A 21,126-nucleotide genomic window follows, 5' to 3' on the forward strand; every position below is an offset into this window, starting at 1 on the left:
AAGTCAGAGTATAACAGTACCCAGGATCTTGCTCCTCTCCCTAAGGTCATGGGCACAATATACCATATATAGAACTATATGATTTAATATCTTCCCTAGTTGCTTTTGGCCTTACTTTGACCCAAATTACTTACACTTCTCTATTTATCTTCAGAACAGTAATCTTTAGGATAATTCTGTTCTACTATTATATCATGCAAATGTGTAATGTACAATTGACTTTAAAGAGGCTTATACAGAGAGCAATTTGCCTTAAATCTCAGATGAGATATTGAATTAAGACTTTTAATCAGTGCTGAAATGAGCTAATATTTGGTGACTACTGAGGAAAAGATGGATGTATTTTGGAAATTAAAATTTTTGTGAATGGGAGCCAAATAGATATGGTTTATGTATACAGCTGAAGTTTTATGAATTGAAATCTTGATCCCCATTATGTTAATTTGAAGAGTTGATGGGGCCTTTTATAGGGTCGGGACAAAATGGGGTTCTCAGTTCTGATGCACCCTCATAGAGGGAGTTCACTATGTCATTGAGAAATGCCACAAAATGGATTAAATTCTCAATGGACTCCAATTCTTTTGATATCTCACTACCTCCATAGGGACTAAGTGTTTTATGAGACCTTTATCAGACTTGAAATAAAGCCTGTATTATGTCTTAGAAGTATTGAAACTATGAGTTAAATAACCTTCTGTATTCATGGTAGGAATAGAAAACTTAAAATTACATTTCTAACTATTGATGGACATTAGTGTATTAATTTTATCATTGAAATATTTGCTATCGCTAGACCTACATGATTATTAATCTATAAAATATATTCATTTATATATAACTAATTTGAATTTTGAAATTGTATTTTATGTCTCTTGTTAATATATTCCTTCATGTCTTTATTGTACTGGTCATTGCATTAAGTAACCCCAATAAAACTCATTTGTTCAAGTTAGACTTTGGTGGTATCTGTACTTTGTTCTGTTGTAGCCTCCCTATATAGGGTGCATAGGTAATGTTTCTCAAGAAAAATTTTGTCACAGATGTTGACTTGGGCTAGCATCATCCTCAATTGAGGAAATGTCTTCATTAAGAATGGGTATAAACTGGGCGTTGGTGGCGTACACCTTTAATCCCAGCACTCGGGAGACAGAGGCAGGCAGATCTCTGTGAGTTCGAGGCCAGCCTGGTCTCCAGAGCAAGTGCCAGGATAGGCTCCAAAGCTACATAGAGAAACCCTGTCTCGAAAATCCAAAACAAACAAACAAACAAACAAAAAAAAAACAAAAAGAATGTGCTATCTATAAGAAGCCTGTATGCCAGTTTCTTATTGATTGGTGTGGGAGTGACATACCATTGTGGGTGGAGTCACCCTTGTATAATAAGAAAGTAGGCTGATAAAGTCAAGAGGAGTAAGATAGTATGTAAGCAACCCTCCCCTAACACATCTGCATCAACTCCTGTCTTCTCAAGATTCCTCCCCTGCTTGAGTTCTGCCCTGACTTCCTTTGATGATAAACTATAATATGAAAATGCAAAAGAAATATATCAATTCCTTCCCAAGGTACTTTTGGTCATGGTGTTCCAACACCATATTAATATTAATAAAAATAACTATCTTGGTTTGTTGCCTAATTATACAGGCTAAGGACAAGTGGCAATAGCACATTTGGGAAAGCTTGGAAATACTGTTGGTTGATTTGCCTTTCTTAGATCTCTGTTGTGCAACACACAGGCTCCATTACCCAATGCTTTGTTGCAGGCTTTTTCAAGTGCTGCATACTTATGGCCACTTTGTTACATTTCTGTTATACACGACTGCATAACACACGAACAGTATCAAGGTTCATCCAAAACATGACCTCAGCCAAAGAATATGTAAACAGAATTCAGGAGACAAATTCCAAACTGGTACTGGCAGTGAGCCTATTCAGAACCGCTCAAATGCAAGTAGTTCGTAGAAGAGTCATCCTTGATGATTTCCAAAATGTCCTTGAGGTCTTTTTCTAGCCGTCCTTGATAACTAGTGTCTATGCTAATGTCTTTAGGAAATGGGAAGCATAAAATTATACCTGTCCATTAATAGTAAGACTTAATATTTTAACAGTACTGACTCTAACTAAATTGATCCATAGATTTAATGCAATTAGAATAAAATCCCAATGGTAGAGTTTGTGCAAATTGACAAGATGATTCTAATAGGTATGGAAGTAGAGAAGTCTCAAACAACAAATCCAATCATAAGGAAAAAACGTTTTACTTACCTTAACAATAATCACCACATAAAACTAAAACAATTACTGTCTAATATTATAGGGGAAACAAATAAAATAATTTGTATCTTTATTAGATTTTGTGGTAATTTACAGAAATTTCTAGAACATTCCAGTTCATAATCACAATAACAGAAATAAAGATACTACTTCATGTGTATATAAATTACAATCTTTGTTATATTTTGAAAATTTATTCTCTACTAGCTGAAATTGTGTTTTGGTCTGCATAATCAAAAGAGTATAATATCTTTGGTTCAAAGATTGTATTTTATTTTTTAACTGATCTCTCAGCTAAGGTTGTCCATTACTTTAATTCTTACTCATATTTACATATCCATCCCCCCATTCCCTCGACCTCCCTTCCTTCCATGTTCCCCAACAATCCCCCCTCAACTCCTCCCCAGGTATAGTGAGGCCCTCCATAGGGGACCTTCAAAGTCTATTCTATCATTTGGGAGAGGGCCCAAGCCCTCCTTGTTATATCTGGGCATCAATAGTATCCTTCCACAGTGAATGGGCTCCAAAAGTCCATTTTTGCTCTAGGGTTAAAGACTGGCCCTACTGTTAAGTCTTGGCCTCCTAGCTGGCACCTACATTCAGAGGGCTTGGTTGGTCCAATGCTATTTCCCCTGCTTTATGACTAGGGTTTCCATGCTGTCAGAAGGTCAGGTCCCCTGATTCTGCAGGTTTCTGCAGCACTGTCTTGGCTCTTTGCTCCTCGATCCTCCCTCTCCACAACTGGATTCCAGGAGTATGGTTCACTGATTAGATGTGGATGCCTGTTCTGCCTAGAAGAGCTACTGGATGAAGGCTTAAGGAATGGTAATCCAGGTAGTCATCAATTTCATCATAGGAGAAGGGCAACAATGGCATCTTCTCCACCACTGCCTGGATTCTCAATTGGGGTCATCCCTGTGGATTCCCTCACATTTCCCCTGTACCAGACTTCCCTCCAAACCTATACTGTCTCCCATTATCAAGGAATTTCCTTTCTTGTCCTCTTCTATTCCTGCCCTGTCTCTTTCCATTTGTTCTTGTCCCCTTTTCCTTCTTCCCTTCCCACCTACTTCCTCTTGCCCCCCTGCTGCTCCCACTTCACTCAGAGGTCCTTTTCCTCCTAGGAACCAAGAAGGACTCTAAGAGAAATATTCATGGGCCCCAGAGAATGGGAAGGTGCAGGATCTCATGAGCAAATTGATAGCTTGAGGATAGGGGACAGGAAGCTGTCAGAATGAGAGGAGGGGAGAGGCGGAAATTGAGGACAAGAAATGTTGTGTTGGGGGAAGAATAGATGAGAGCAGGATGAGAGATACTATATCAGAAGGAGCCATTATAGGTCCGAGGAGACATCTGGCACTAGGGAGATTCCCAGAGATCTACAAGGATGACACAAACTGACAATTTAGGCAACGGTGGAGAGGATAACCTAAATGCCCTTCCCCTATAATGAGACTGAGTACTACTATTTTATTCAATCCTAGAGGCCCCATCCAGTGGCTGATGGAAGCAGAGGCAAACATCCACAGATATATACTGAACTCTGGAAACTAGTTGCAAAGAGGGAGGAATGAAGATCAAAGGGTACCAGGCTGGTGAAATCCAGAGAATCATGTGGCCTGAACAAGAGGGAGAGCATGGACCCCAGACTGCAGTCTGGGAGGCCAGGACAGGATTGAATTAGACACCTGAACATGGATATCAATTGGGTGGCCCCCGAACTCTAGGGAGCCCCTTGTAGTGGATTAGTATTGTCCCTGTTTTAAGAAGGGACTTTGAGAGCCCATCCTACGTGAAGGGATGTACTCTTGGCCTGGATGCATTGGGGGAGGGCCTAGGCCAGGCCCAGGATTATGCAGTAGTCTTTGGGGAGCCCCAGTCCAGGGCCCTAACCTTCTTGGGGTGTGGAGGGTGGCTGGGATGGGGGCAGGTGGGGGGTTGAGGGGAGGCTTAGGTGAGAGGGGAGGGAGAAGGGATTGACTTGTGAAGCAAGCTTGCTCCTAATTTGAACTAATAAATATTTAAAAAATCATTAGCCCTAGAATATACAGATGATAAATGAACTGAGAAAGAAATCAGAGAAACATCACCCTTCACAATATCCACAAACAACATATCTTGGGGGTAACGCTAACCAAAACAGTGAAAGATCTGTACAGTAAGAACTTTGAGTCTTTAGAGATATAAATTAAAGAAGATACCAGAAAATGGAAAGATCTCCCATGCTATTGGATAGATAGATCAGCATATAAAAATGGCAATATTGCCAAAAGCAATCTATAGATTCAATTCAATCCCCATCAAAATCCCAAGACAGTTCTTCACAGACCTTGAAGTAACAACAATCAACTTTTTTATGGAAAAACAAAAAACCCAGGATAGCCAAAACAACCCTATACAATAAAGAAACTTCTGGAGGCATTACCATCCCTGACTTCAAGCGATGTTGTAGAGCCATAGTCCTGAAAACAGATTGGTATTGGCACAAAAGTAGACAGATAGACCAATAGAATAATATTGAAAACCCTGATATTAACCCACACACCAATGAATATCTGATTTTTGACAAAGAAGCTAAATGTATCCAATGGATAAAAGAAGTCGTCTTCAACAAATGGTGCTGGCACGACTGGATTTGGACATACAGACGATTGCAGATAGATCCATGTCTATCACCATGCACAAAACTTAGATCCAAATGAATCAAAGACCTCAACATAAATTCAGCCACACTAAAACTTATAGAAGAGAAAGTGGGAGATACCCTTAAATGAATTGGTACAAGAGACCACTTCCTGAACAAAACACCAGTAGCACAGACATTGAGATCTACAATTAATACAATACATTAATCTACAACTAATGGGACTTCCTGAAACTGAGAAGCTTCTGAAAGGCAAAGGACACAGTAAGTAAGACAAAACAACAGCCCACAGAATGGTCAAAGAGCTTCACCAACCCCACATATGGCAGAGGGCTGATTTCCAAAATATACAATGAACTGAAGAAGCTAGCCACCAAAACACTAATCAATGAAATTAAAAAGTGGGGTGCAGACCTAAATTTAGAATTCTCAACAGAGGAATCTAAAATGGCTGAAAGACACTTAAGAAAGTGTTCAAAATCCTTAGCCATCTGGGAAATGGAACTCAAAACAACTCAGATACCATCATACACTGGCCAGAATGGCTAAAATCAAAAAACACCAATGAAAGTCTATGCTGGAGACTATGTGGAGAAAAAGGAACCCTCCTCCATTGCTGCTGGGAGTGCAAAATTGTAAGACCACTTTGGAAATCAGTTTGGTGTTTTCTTGGGAAAATGGAAATCAGTCTGCCTCAAGATCTGGCAATTCCTCTCTTGGAAATATACCCAAAGAATGCACATTCATACAATAAGGACCTATGTTCAACTATGATCAAAGATTTTATATTTAAGTGTTTATTATTTATTGCTAATCAAAGATTTTATTTTAGGGATTTGTGCTTCCAGAAAAAAAAAGCTCCTCTGTATTTCTTGACCCATTCTCTAATTTATATATATTTAGCACTAAAAACCTGTAATTTATATTTGCATTCACTCTTGAAGTCATATCCACTTTGGATTTGGATCTAAATTTCTATGGACATGTGCTTAACTTTGTAGCATTGTGTAAAATAGAGCAATATCCTTAAGAATTCTTTTTTGTATTTAATTTAATTTTTCTCTATACAAGTAAAACATTTGCAATTTAATTAGTTTAGGTTTAATTGCTTTTTACTTAAAATTGTGCAATATATTTTGACTGTGAAAATTGATTCCTCTACTCAGAGGAAGAAAAATTTATCCTATTTTCTTCTGAGTTTTATACTTTCAAATTTCTTTTTCACTGTGCTATTCCTTTGATCACAGCATCCTGTAGGCTAAGACAGGTAGATCAGTTTAGGAGTTTAAGGCCAGTCTGCTCTACATAGCAAGTTCCAGGACAGATGACATCACATGATGAGATTTTGTCTCAAAAAGTTTCTTTATTTCTGAAGACTCCTCTTTTTTCCTAAACCTTGAGAAACAGTGAGCTCTTTGTTGCCTGTGTAAGTTTGCTACTCTAGATTACCATATAGATATACTCAGGCAGTACTGAATTTATTAAGACTGGTTTTTTTTCACAGGGTTATATACACTTGGTTTCCTATTTTTTCTCCATTTTTTATTGAAATTAGAAGATTGTTTTACATGTCAATTTCAGTTCCCTCTACCTCTCCTCCTCCCCTGCACTCAATAACTCCCTACCTATCCCATACCATTTCTGCTCCCCAGGGAGGGTAAGGCCTTCAATGGGTGGTCTTCAGAGTCTGTCATATCCTTTGAGATAGGGTCTAGGCCCTCCCCCATGTGTCTAGGATGAAGGAGTATCCCTGTATGTGGAACGGGCTCCCAAAGTCCATTGCTATGCTATGGATAAGTACTTATCTACCACAGGAGACCCCTTAGATTTCCTAGTACAAGCATTTTTTTAAAAATATTCTAACACATTTATTTTTATGGGTGAATAATATTTTATATGCTTGCCTACTGAATAAAATTTTGGATTCTTTAATGAGTCCAAAACTAAGAATTAAAGCTACCATAAAACTTGTGTGTAACTATTTAATTGTTAAAATATCACATATACTTTGGGGGACATAGTATATGTACTAGGATCATATCACAATAAACTACGATTTCCATTTCCATTTGTTTCTTTTGGGTACATGACAGGTTTTCATCTTGTTAGCTATAGATTTATCTGTTATTGAAAACTGCAGTCACCGTATATTTGTAGAGAACTGATTTTACTTTTACAAAATGTTAAATTGGCACTCACTATCTGACCCCTTTTCTACCCTCTTGTGCCCACTATTCCATTCAAATTCACTGAAATCATCTTTGGGCCATCAGCATTTGAGTATCTGACTTCTTTTATTTATATGTCTTTCATGTTTTTATATTGCAGTGAATGAGAGGATTTCATTCTTTACATGGACAACTAATAGTATGCTATGCATAATGAATATGTAATATATAATGTATTACATATATAAAATTCATATCCATTAGTCTGATAAAGGGAAACTAATTTGAATCAATATCTTGGCTATAGCAGATAGGCTGTAAGAAATGTGGAAATTCAGGAGTTTTGTGATACAATGATATCAATTCCTTTGAGAATATGTCCATAATTTGGACACTTATTTCACATGGTAGATTAAACTCCATACTGTTTTCCATAATAGATATACATATTCACATTAGCATCAATAATACACGATAGTCTTATCTTTTCCATACTTTTCAGAATTAGTGTTGTTTAGTGTATATGTGTTTGGGGGGTTATCTATGGGTATGTGTGTAGGTAAGTGTGCATTTGCCCTTGTAGTTTTTGTCCAAAGCAAGAAAAAATATCTTCCTCTATTGATCACCAGGATTATTGCCTTGAGATATGATTTCTCAATGAACTAGAAATTCACTGTTATTCTGATAGGTTAACTTGGGACCTTCTTATTTCTGCCTCCTAGCATTGGGATTATAGATACTAATAGCCATGCCTGGCTTTTCATGTAAGTGCTAAGGTTTAAACTTGAGTCTCCAATGAGTACTATTACCTACTGAGCCATTGTTTCAGGTCCAATATTTTCTCATTTTTATAACAATTCAACAAGAATAATATGAAATCTAAGGATGTGTTTGTTCCAATCTATAGAATATTTCGTCACTGTTTACTGATTCCTTTGCTTATACAGGAACATCTTTTGTTTGTTTGTTTGTTTTGTTTTGTTTTGTTTTATTTTTTATTTTAGAAGCACTCTTATTTAATTTGGAATAATGATTATTTATTTTTTTTCTTGTTGCTTTTTGGTTCATATCCAAAAAGTACTGCCCATGCCAATGCCTGTTTCAAAATTTTTTACTGTAAGTTTTTGATGTTGCTCTTACATTTACTTTTAATAATATAAAAAATGGAAAATAAATATGTTTGAAGATTTTTGCATGAAGTGAGAGGATGACTTAAAATTTATGATTCTTTTTGTATGACCTTCAAGTTTTACAGTATTACTTTTTGAAGAGACAATTCTTTATTCATGTGTTTTAGTTGTTGAAATATTTTATTTGAGAATGGATAGAGTTATTTCTGGATAATCTGTACTATTCTATCCATCTCTGTCTGTCTATTTTGTCAGTGCAATATTAATTTTATGGATATAGTTTTCTATTGATCATTCGTATTTGTTGCAAATTATATGCTTTTCTTTCATTTTGATGATGTGATGTATTATGTTTATTGACTGACATATTTTGAATCATTCTTATGTCCCTGGGATAACTTCCATTTGAGCATGGTGTATACTTCTTTTAAAGAGCTATTTAACTTTGTGTACTATGCTGGGTTTTGTTTGCTTGCATTCTTGTTGCTATTTTTCCATCTGAGGTAATCAGAGACATTGATCATTATTGTCCCTTTTTGTATCTTTATGTAGCTTTGTTTATTTGATAAATCAGATGATATAGAATTAATCTGAAAGCATTTCCTTCCTATCAATATTGTATAGTAGTGAGAAGCAGGCATTAGTTTAGGCATGCATGTGATATCTTTTGGTCTTATCCATCAACCACTACTTCCCTCTAACTACACCTAATTCACCCCAGCTTGTTTCCTTCTCAAGTTCACATCCTCTATTCATTTTATTGACAATCTCTGAATTCAATTAGTGATGCCCATATGTGCATGGGAATAGAGCCATTCACTATGGCATGGGCAAACTAGTACCTTTATGCACAGCCATTCCCTTAGTTACATATACATAGTATTTTGATCAATTATAATTCTGTGTATTAGCCATAACTCACTGTGAAAAGAAGATTTTTATGTATTCCTGAGTGCTACACAATTTTACGTGTATACATATAAATTTTAAAATGCAGTTTGATAGCATTTGCCATTTAGTGAAGCCACAACTGCAGTTTTTGTCTAGGACCTATGATCTTCTCAGGTTTACAGTTTCGGGCTTGAAATCCCCCCAATATTAATGGCTCATTTAGGTTTTAAGTGTCTTTTTAATTCAATTTTAATAAGTAATATGTACCTGTAGCATGAGTTCTAACAGGTCTTAATAAAAAAACTCCAGAGTATGATATAGGGGTAAATGGTGGAAAAATCAGAGAGACAAAAGAGCAAGCCACAGCCACAGCCACACCTTACCTCCTCAACTTCCAAAGCCAAAAAGAGTGAGTTCCTTCAGCCTTATCACTTCCTGTCTGTCTGTACAGATCTCCATACCTCTATGGTTAGCTAACTGCTAGGTCCACCTTCTGATCTTCAAGCAACCTTTATTTATTAGAGTACAAACCAAATATCACCACATTGACCAGTCATTGGTGAGTCCTCAAAATCTCATAGATGAGATTTTAATTCCCAATTTGTAGCATTAACAGTTGAAACATTTGGGAAAATAATTTGAGAGGACTACACTTTCATAAGTATGTTTGGTGGACCAGGCAGGGTGGCATACGCCTTATTTCTAGGACTCTGGAGGCAGAAGGAGACAGATTCTAACCTAGCCAAGGATATATGTTGGGAAACAATCTCAAAAATAATAACAATAAATAAGTAAATACTGGTTTAGTGGTCGTACAATGTTACTTAAGAGCAATTCCTTACCTTTGTCACTGTTAGATTATAGCAATCATCTCATCTGCCTTATAGGGAAAAAGAATTTGTCACCTATGTTGAATGTACCAGCATTTGACCATCAATTTTATGGTACTTTAATTTTATACTTCTGGTTTCTTGAACAGTTAGTAATAAAAATCTGTTGTTCATGAATAATGCAGTTAGTTATTTTTGTCATGATATCAAGGGAAAGAAGTGTTAATCACTACCTCAATATCTTCATTTACAAATGTTATTTTTTACTTTTTGGTACTTTATATATATCTTGCTGAGAGATAGAGAAAACATGTCCCATATTGAGAAAAAGCACTTTCTAAAGAATACTTGAACAACAGACTGTTATACAAAATATAGAAAGACTTTATGGACTCAATAAAACTTAGAGCTCTTCCATTGATGAACTTTCTTTTAAGTTTATTTGCATATGGGAACAATTGTGTAATTTTATATTTCTGATAGATTTTGTTGTGTTTATAATTTAGTCATATATTTTTATCCATGTTAATTTAGTATTAAATGGACCAATTATCATTTTGCTGTTTTCCTATGGCCATTATCTCTACTTCAGAAACATGACAGAGCTCCCTGATATCTCTTTTTATACAGGTCATCAAAGAACTATATATAATAAAAATTATGGACTTGAAAAACACCAAATATCTAAATGATTCCAAGCTTAATAACTGCAAGAGCTCTTCAGAGCCTAGAGAAGTATATATCTGTAGAATTTGTAAAAAAAAAAAAAAAAAAAACATGCCTTTGGAAATAAAAACAATATTCAGTTTCTAGGGAACCATAAGCAACACTTTATGTGAATAATAACATTTAAAAATAATTACACATGACATCTGATGGGCATGTAATCTAAGAGTCATGCATGGCAAGCCATGCATGAGATAACAGAATTGAATTTTTGCATCCCAAACTTTACTGCCACTACATAACATAACTACTACTGCTGTTCAAAAATGCTTTGAGCAAAAGCTACAATGTTCCAAATGATCCTGCAAATCCCATTTCTATATGGTTTTTAAGTTGTTTAGTTCTGAATCAGCAGTCTAAAACTGTGTTTAAGCACTGCAGGTAACCATTTCCCATGGAAAAATAGGAAAGAAATCAGGTTATGGTGAGGGCAACCAGCAGGACTCTTCTCCTGTCTACTCAGTGTCAATATAAACTGATTTCTTTAAGAAAGACATTCAAACAAAAGAGAACAGATTGCAAGAAACATGTTCTGCATGCAAGAAAGAGCAAAAGCATACGATACAGGCTACTTGGTGATAATTATGCAGAAGGATATAAAACAGCGTCAATAGAACTATAGAATAACAAAACTGCAAAAAGTTTGAAGTTACACAAGCTAGGTTGTCTTTTTCTTGCAGCAGCACAAAAACAAATGATACATGAAGGTGCTTGTCTGTTCTCTTAATTTTATGGAAAATAATTGCTAGCTCATAAGTTTCTGATGGTTACTTTATCATGGTTCATGTTACTCAAATTGCTGTTTGCTATGCACAAAGTTTAAGCTAAATAAATAAAAAAAATGCACTACACGGCAATGAAAGAGAACTATATGCATTAAGAATAATCCTAACAAAACAACATTCCAAGCATGGAGCTAGAAGTATTATGAAGAGCTCAGGAAATTGAGATATATTTGTACTTACAAACTTAATTAGCTTTATGCTACTTAAGCTCAGCACTACATGGAATGGAATACTATCACAAACAGCAAATTCTTCCAGTCCAAAATTAACAGCAAAAAACCAGTTAGTTTGGTGAATGGAAATCTGGTTTCTTCTATTTTGAGCTAATACAATTGCATTTCTAGTGGGTGAGAAGTTTTAAATATTAAATATTTTATTTTGAGGTAATTTGCTTTTTGGTTGGTTGAAATGAGATTGTTTGATTGTAGTGATAAATGAGTACATTATACTGAAAACATGGTGCTTAAACTACAAAATGAAGATGTAATTTTCAAACTGATTTTTCAGTCCCATGTAAATAGAAATTGGACCCTTTCGTTTTATTCTTCTGTATCTAGTTTATCCAATTTCTACATCAAGTACTAAATATCCTGATGATAAGGAAAATATTATAAGACCAAATATCTAACATATAGAAATAAGACAAAGTAAACACAGAAAAAAGACACAAGAGAAGGTAAAAGGAACAGGATGCCCTTAGAAACAGTAAAGTGAAGGTGTAGGGAGGCCTGGGCAGTGGGGAAGAATAGAGGGAAGAGGGAGCCATTATAAGTTTAGAGAGAAATCTGGAACCAGGGAAATTTCCAGATATCTACAAGGATGACCCCAACTATCAATCTTAGCAATAGTGGAGAGGCTACCTTAAATGCCCTTCCCTGATAATGAGATTGATGACCACCTTATATGCCATCCTAGAGCCTTCATCCAGTAGCTGATAGAAGCAGAAGCAGACACTGAGCCGAATTCCTGGAATCCAGTTGTAGAGACGGAGGACTGGTGAACAAAGTGGTCAAGACCATGCTGGAGAAACCAACAGAAACCGCTGAACAAGGGGGAGGTCATGGACACGACACCGACAGCTTGGAAACCAGCATAGGATGGAACCAGGCCCTCTGCACGTGGGTGTCAGTTAGGAGGCCTGGACAGTCTATGGGGCACCTTTTAATGGATCAGCATTTATCCCTAGTGTATGAATGGACATTGGGATCCCATTCCAAGTAGAGGGATACTCTCTCAACCTAGACACATGGGGAAATGCCTAGGCCCTGCCCCAAATGATGTGACAGACTTAGATGATCTGCCATAGAAGGTGTCATCCTTTCTAGGGAGCAGAAGAAGTTTGGCATGGGGCTTGGTGGGGGGCATGGGAGAGTGGGAGTAAGAGGGATCTGGGATTGATAAAATAAAATAAGATTGCTTCTAATTTAAATAAAAAGGGAAAAAGAAACAAATAAAATCAAGAAACACACATGATAAGTCTCACAAAAACAGAAACCAAACATACAACCAAGAGTCCAATTAGACCAAAAAATGCCCCCCAAAAAACATGTGATAAAATGTCTACAAAAAAATACCATCGAATTTTATTTTTGTTTGCAACAACTTCTGTGCATGGTCCCTACCCTTAAGTGTGGTTAATAACCCAATGTGACTCCATTAGAGATAACTAATTTCTCATTGCAAAAAGATGTCAATTGCCAAAATCTTCTTAGAGATGGGCGCCAGTGTTTACTTTTCCTTCTCAGCCCTGAGAGCCTTCCTGTCTTGAACCTGTACTGGCCTTGTGCATGCTTCCATAGACTTCATGAGTTCATATGAGCATAATTCCCTTGGAGTCATCTATCCCTCTGGCCCTTGCAATCTTTCTTCATCCTCTTCTGCATAAATCCCTGAGGAGTCCTGAGGAGAGTGGTTCAATGAAAACATCCCATTTAGGACTGAGTCTTCGGGAGCCTCTCAACCTCTGCATATTGGTTCATTGTGTTAGTTTTCATATGCTGAAAATAGAAGCTTCTCTGCTAGGGACTGAAGGAGGCATTGATCTGCAGGTACAGCAGAATGCCATTGGGAGTCATTTTATTCTTATGTTCCTTTAGTATGAGCAAGTAGTACTTGGTTTTTCTCTAGGCCCATGGTCTATCCAATGTTGAGTTTTTGGTGACAAGAGCAATGGGCTCTATATCCTGGGTTGGGCCTTGAATCCAGTCAGAGAGTATTTGGTTACTATTTATTGATTTTTAAATGTTAAACTAATTCTGCATACTTGGAAAAATGCCAATTGTTCATGATACACAATTTAAGTGTCTTTAGATTTTTCTGATCTTCTAACTATATTTTGTTCATAAGAGATATTGATTTCTTGTCTCCTTTTTTAAAAAACTGACTTTCTCTGGTTTTGGTACCATAGTAATAGTGACTTCATAAAATGTTCCTTCTTATTTATTTTATGTAAGAGACTTTTTTGTTGCAATCCGTAAGTTTCAAGTGCCGTCTTTACATCTTTGAGCCTGATAAGGCCTCAAAGGCCTCACTGTGCATACTTTCATCACTTGGCCCCTGTCAGCAGGAAAATTTTCCCCTTCTGGCTAGTTCCACAATAGGTAAGAACAGTCTCTGGAAATATAATCTTATGGCTAAACATTCCTTGTAGTCTTTGAAATTACAGAGACACCTCAATTTATATTGAGATTCTCAATAAACCTACTAGGCACTGAAAAATTTGTAAGCTAAAATGTATATTACAGAACTGCAGTACCAAACATCACAGCTTAGAAACACAATACATCATAGACTTTCAGTTGTTTATCCTTATGATGTGGCTGAGTAAGATATATGGTTCATTTCTAGTTCCTCATACAGAGAAGATGTACTATACTGTATATTGTTAGCCCAGGTAAAAATAACCTTTTTCATTTCAAAGCATAGTTTCCAACAAATGTATATGATAACTGGGCTATCATAATTCTGGCACATACATATTTAAAAAAGCATTAACATCTATTTTTAAAAAATCAGGGTAACTTTACCCTTTAGTATCTAGGGACCCTGACTTCCAGTTGTTGTGTGTTCATTGTATTCAGTGTTCTCCTATCCCATTCTGTGAGTAGTTATCATGAAATATTCCCACTAATTTAATTTGCCCATTATCAGAGGTAAAGTGGTCAGACACATTTTACAACTTGAATGTGGGTGAGTTATGTCCCATTAATAGGGTGACTAGGAAACAATGGAAAGAAGTGTACGGAAATTGTGTTAATTGATACTCAAATATGCCATAGAATGTAACCATCTGATCCTAGATATTTTTGTTTGGTGGGTATTGACACAGTTTCTTTATCGAAGACAGGCTATATTTGAAGTCATATTACTCCTGCCTCAGCCAGCTGAGTGGAGATTTATTTCTGAAATCTTCTTAATTACAAATACAATTACTGTAATTACTCAATTACTATAACAACTATGAGAACCATTTTATTTTTGTTGAGACTCAGTTTTATGTAATTTTCAATGAATTGGCTCATATATTTTACATTATTTAATTTAAAACATTAAAGTCCTGCATATTTTTCATTTATGGTCATTTTAGTTGTTGCTGAATATACAGTAGAATCTAGTGTTTTATTTCTGATTTTTGTTAACAGTGTCTTTCTTTCTTTTTCTTTCTTTCTACCACAGTAGAGCTTTAATTTTTATTACACTTTGAAGAATTAATATTTTCCCTGATTTAACGATTATTTTCATTTTGAAATGTTATTAATGCATGTTCTTCATTTTATTAATCTTTATCATGTACTTCCTTCCACAAGCTTTGTATTTTACTCAACATGAACATCTTAATTTAATATGTCCAAATATATATTACTATGTCAATTTCTTAAAATATGCTAAATATTAATCAAGGTATAGTATAGGTTAGTGAACATTTTGAAAGTATTTTAAATAATATTTACCTGCTGTTATGGGTAGTGGTTTGTAGTTGTTCATTAAATCTTATTAACTTGTATGTGTGGGATTAAATATTGCTGTTAATCATGTTTCCAATAGATGTATTTAGTTACTTAAAATGAAAACAAAAATTATAAATAGTTCTATTTCCCTTTGTATCATTTTTATTTTGTCTTCTTATGTTTTGAAACAGTATCATTTGATTCTTACATACCAAGGACAAATTTATCTTTTTGTTGAATTATCCCTTCTATTATTATGTTATCTATTTCTTAGCTACTAGCAACTTTTCTACTTGATACAATTCTATGTATAGTAGAACTACTACTTCAAGAGAGTATATACTATGCAAAAATACTATGATAAAATTTTCATTCCTGTACTTTCACTATACCTACACTATCTTTGAAGTGAGTTTATTTACATAGAATACAGTTAAACAATTTTTAATTTTGTGTATATGTATCATTTGGAATGCACAGTGCATTTAAAGCAAATTGTAGATTAGCAATTAAATTGGCAATTTTTAAACTTATTACCATTTCTCTTTTTCTTTCTGCCTCTTATAAGATTCTTTGGACAGAATAATTTAAAAGCCTAACTTGAGGGGTGGGGCTACTCCCTCAGAAAGACTATTTCTGCTGCTCAATATTTCTGAATTTCCTGTAACTCTTTGTCAAGGACTGATGCTCCATTAGATTTACCCCTTCCACCTTAGCATGTCCTTTGGTGTCACCCTTGTTCATATTGTATTTTTTGTTTCTTTACCTCTTCTATATAAATTCAGCTTATTAGAGCCTGATGATAATCATTATTTTAGTTCTTATGAAAAGTCTCCAACTGTTCTGTTTTGATTCCTTTATCTTCTGTGAAGATACTTGTGTTTTGTATTTCATATAAATAAATGGGGATCAGTTTATAACTATGGAAATGTTGCTCCAATAATCATGAGCAACATAAGGAATACATGAGCAGTATCAAAACCTATGGGGGACATTCTCATTTAAACCACTAGATACTGGAAACTTGTTTTAGTGTGATATTGTTTGAGTAGTTGAATTTAAGAGATAGGGACCCAGTAGAAGTCTTCAAGGTCTTTGGATATTACATCATCATGAATAAATGAAACCTAGGTATAACAGAAGTAAATTACTTTTTGTGAGGAAAGACTACTATACTAACAGGGAACTTGGTTCATTCTTAGTTTCTGAATTCCTGTCTTACTTGTAGCCTCTCCAATTCTCTCTTCTGTATGTCCTTATGCAATTATTGTTAGATATTGACTAGAATGTTGTTAATATGTTCTTTAACTTTCAGAACTGGAATTCAATGCAAAATAAACCTACTTATTTCATGTGAAGTACTCAGACTTCCATGTTTTGTTGTGTGCTAGGTAATTTATAAATAAATTAGGTAATCCATAAACTAATGGTTGTAGAAGTCCAAAAGCATGAAGCTGACATTTTCTCAGTCATTGGAAATATGGAGAGGATAAAACATCTGATCTGCTTTATAATGAACTTTTAAATTAGAGATAATTAAGTCTTACACAAAAGACTTTGAATTGACCTAAATACCCTATATTCCTAAAAATTTCTCAATGGAGATTTGGCTGCAAGTTTAAGAGTGGCTGGCTAATATTCAAATTATACTAATAGTAAGCTGACAAAGAAACTCTTATTTTGTATATGCCAATAGAAATAAATTTTACAGTGTTGCTATAAGATTATTTATATTTCTTACAACCATGAAATTATAACAGAATGTTAATTTTAATGATTAAAATAATTGGTAGAGTTCCATTAAGTTTCCTCAGTGCAGAGACAATAAAATATGTACCAAATCAGAATTCATTATCTAATAGAAAGTGAGGTGTCTGAACATCTCTGAAGAGAAATATAAGAATAAGTCCACTTTCATTTGTATGCATTGTTTCATATATTAAATGAATATTAACAGTTGCGACACTAAAGTTTATTTTACATTACTTTTCTTGGGGCTTAAGAATGTACATTTCTTCTAGAGGCCCATTCACATGCTCTCCAGGGACTCTTGTGAGTATATTATGCCTTGAAAGTTCAGAATGTACACCAGGGACTCACTTTGGTGCTTTCATTAAACTAAAGCACTACTGAGTGCACTGATGTAATTATTGATTAAATTACCCTAGTGTCCTTAAAAGCATAATATGGTCTAAATATTCATGTTCAAACATTCATTCTTAAAGAATAATTACAACCAATGTTCTGGTATTTGTGCTAATGAGAATTGTGTCTAGTTGTAGTGAGTAAAATCATGACTATGGTAAGTTTTTATTTGAACTAAGTAATTTTAAACACACAACAATGTTAACACAGTATATAGCAGCTCTTCAAAACTTTCCAAATTATTTCTCATAGAAACAATTTGTAATACAGGGCATGCTTACTTATAAGTATACAGTATTTAGTTCATTTAGTTTTTAGGGCTTCATCTACTTCTCTTACACTTATGGTGAAATATAAACCAGTATGATGGACAAAGACATGCTTAAAGTTTAGAGAGCCATTAAACAGCTATAGGTGAATATTATTGCCTTTTAATGAAACATTCACTCATAATTAAGTCTAGCTCTTTTTCATCCATTCATAGTATCTCTTCTGATAGTGGAGTGGTGATGAAGTCTTTGGCTTATAATGGCAGGAATGAAGACACAAAAGCCTTTCAATATTGTCCTTGCATAATTGTGACTAGAGGTTTTGATTTTGTGGTTGTATATTCACTACACCACTGATACAAGAAGTATATTATGTATAGAATAATTAAATATTTTATATTGGGATATTAAAATACATAAAATTCAGTTTATAATAAATGAACAAATCGTTAATAATTCTGCTAAACAATTATTCTTCACAACTTTCTATACTGCAGGTATACTGAAGCTAAACAGTAAAGATATGAAGGGGAAATCTTACAATAATTGAAGAGGACAAGCATTACAAATAAAAAAAATAGGTTGCCCGGTATGCTGTAAATATTAAAATAGTATTAAGTAGAGAAAATAGCAATGCAGATATGAACTAAATTAGATCCCCGGCCAGGTGTTGGTGGCCCACACCTTTAATCCCAGCACTCGGGAGGCAGAGGTGGATCTCTGTGAGTTGAGACCAGCCTGGTCTACAAGAGCTAGTTCCAGGACAGCCTCCAAAGCCAGAGAAACCCTGTCTCGAAAAAACCAAAAAATAAATAAATAAAAATAAATTAGAACTCCAAGTTACATGGAATATCTTGTGGCAAATCACTGTTCGTACATTAATCCTAGTAAGAATGATGGTGATCAGTTGAGATGGATCAGTGATTAAGACCATTTGTTTTGTTTTTTTTTTTTCTTTTGGTTCTTTCAAGACAGGGTTCCCCTGTGGCTTTGGAGACTGTCCTGGAACTAGCTCTTGTAGACCAGGCTGGTCTCGAAATCATAGAAATCTGCCTGCTTCTGCCTCCCACCATTTGTTGCTCTTAAAGGAAACCAAGATTCTATTGCCATCACCCACACAGTGACTCACTGTCTAACTATGGACAAAGGGTATTGAAGTCTTTTCTGACTTTTACATGTTCCTGCAATAATGTGCTTTATATTATACCTTAGACTTAGGGACACATACATACACACAAATAAAATAAATATTTGTATAAAAGCATTCTTGTTGTATGTTATTCGATAGTATTAGAAAATGAAAAAAAAAAGATTTTCTCTCAGAGTTTCATGGTCTCAAGTTAAAAAACACTTTACTCACAAAACATTGCTCAATACATGACAATAGAATCTAAATATTTCAGCATAAATATTCACACATGAAAAGTGGGTCTTTCTAAAAGTTATTTTTCTTTGGATATTTAATACATGTATAAATTTAATCATCATATTTTCCCTCATTCCCGTGTATTCTCTGGGATGCCTCCCACCAACGATGTAATTGAAACTTCATATTCTCTTAGTTTTTAAATAACTATTGGAATCCAACTCTGAACCAAAAACCAGGCAGCCAGCATGAGATCAACATAGAACCTATGCATATATGGACAGTTCTGTAGCTTGGTCAGCTTCTGGGACTCCTGGCAATTAAAGCAGCGGCTGTCCTCAGTGATTTGGTTGGCTGTTGGAAACCTATTCGTCATGCTGGATTGATTGCCTTGTCAAGCCTAAATACAGGGGACAGGAGGTGCTTGGTTTTATGGCACCTTGATATTCCATGCTTTGCTGATGCCCATGGGAGGCCTGCCCATTTCTCATAAAATATGGAAGAGGGGTGGATTGAGGAGGTTTCAGGGAGAAGGTGTTGGTAGGGAATGAGAAGAAAAGGAGGGAAGGCTGTGGTCCAGACATAAAATGAATAAATAAGTTAAATAAAAAATTCTGAATCCAAGCATTACTGTCTGTATAAACATGGGTGTATGTAGCCTTATCCAGTGATGTACTAGTAGTCTAACAAGGGTAACCTCTTCATAGAAAATTGACTGTTTTTCTTCTAGCAGCCTCAATTGCCAATAGTTCCCCAGTTAGTGATGGAACATCATGAGTCCCACCCCAATTCATGTTAGAATGTTGAATGGATTTATCCTTTGAAGTTATACACAGCATCTCTGTCTTGTTCAGAATATTTCCTATCTTCTGGCTATTAGAATTTTCCCAGCTACCCTTTTGTGATAAATCCTTGTTTTGGGAGAGGTATGCTATTGATGTCCTATTTAGGGGTCAACATATTGCAGTCAAATTTTCTCTGCAATTTTTCCACTTTTGGACCTCTGTATTAACATCTGTTCACTGCAAACAAAAGCTTCTTATCTGATAAAGGATGAGAGCTGCACAAGTGTACAGGATAATAAAACAAGTGTTTAGAAGATTGCTTGATACTATATCTATTTAGCAAAATAATAGTATTGGGTTCTCCCCTAGTGCCTTTTGTATAGTCCCAGATTCTTGGCCCAGTTTCCAGTACCAGATACAAGTTTCCTCTTTGTGGGGTACTCCTTAAATCAATCCAAAAGCTGTTTCTTATTCCCATGAACTTCACGTACTTGTGGTATATCTCGCCTAGCTTGTCATTCTGTTGTTCACAGGTATACAACTGGATAACATTGTTGATTACTTTTTCCCCCTCAAAGCTTGTATAGTTGGCGCATCCTTGGCGCATCCTGAATACCAGCCAGTAGAAGAAGCTTCTATAAGTGCTTAGAATTTCCTGGCTTCTATAAGGACTTTAAGCTGAATACAAAAATATAAAGAATGGCATTTTGGAAATTTCATGAGAAAAATAAACTAGGAAAACTACCCAGAAAAATACAGCAATACCTGTACTCATAGTACTCATAGTAGCAACAATATATATATATATATATATATATATATATATATATATATATATATATGCAAGTCAGAGGTGTAAGTAAACAGGCTTAAAAATATGCCTTGGGGACTTTTCATGTATGTACTAAGGATACAAGTTGCTGCTCATGTATAGGCTAAATGTCCCTATTATTTACAGATATTCCCACAGGTATTTTTCATGGATGCTTCTAATTCCTGCCAAGTTGACAGCCAATATTAACCATGACAACTATGTACTGAATAAGGTGTACAGACAAGGTATATTTTAAGATATGTTCAAGCAGAGGAGATTGCATGAATTACAGTATGAGCAACTTTCTCCTTATGAGATCAGTAAATTTAAAAAGATTCGTTCAACTCATCATTCAG

The sequence above is a fragment of the Cricetulus griseus genome, chromosome X (genome assembly GCF_003668045.3).
Source record: "Cricetulus griseus strain 17A/GY chromosome X, alternate assembly CriGri-PICRH-1.0, whole genome shotgun sequence".
Taxonomy (NCBI): Eukaryota; Metazoa; Chordata; class Mammalia; order Rodentia; family Cricetidae; genus Cricetulus; species Cricetulus griseus.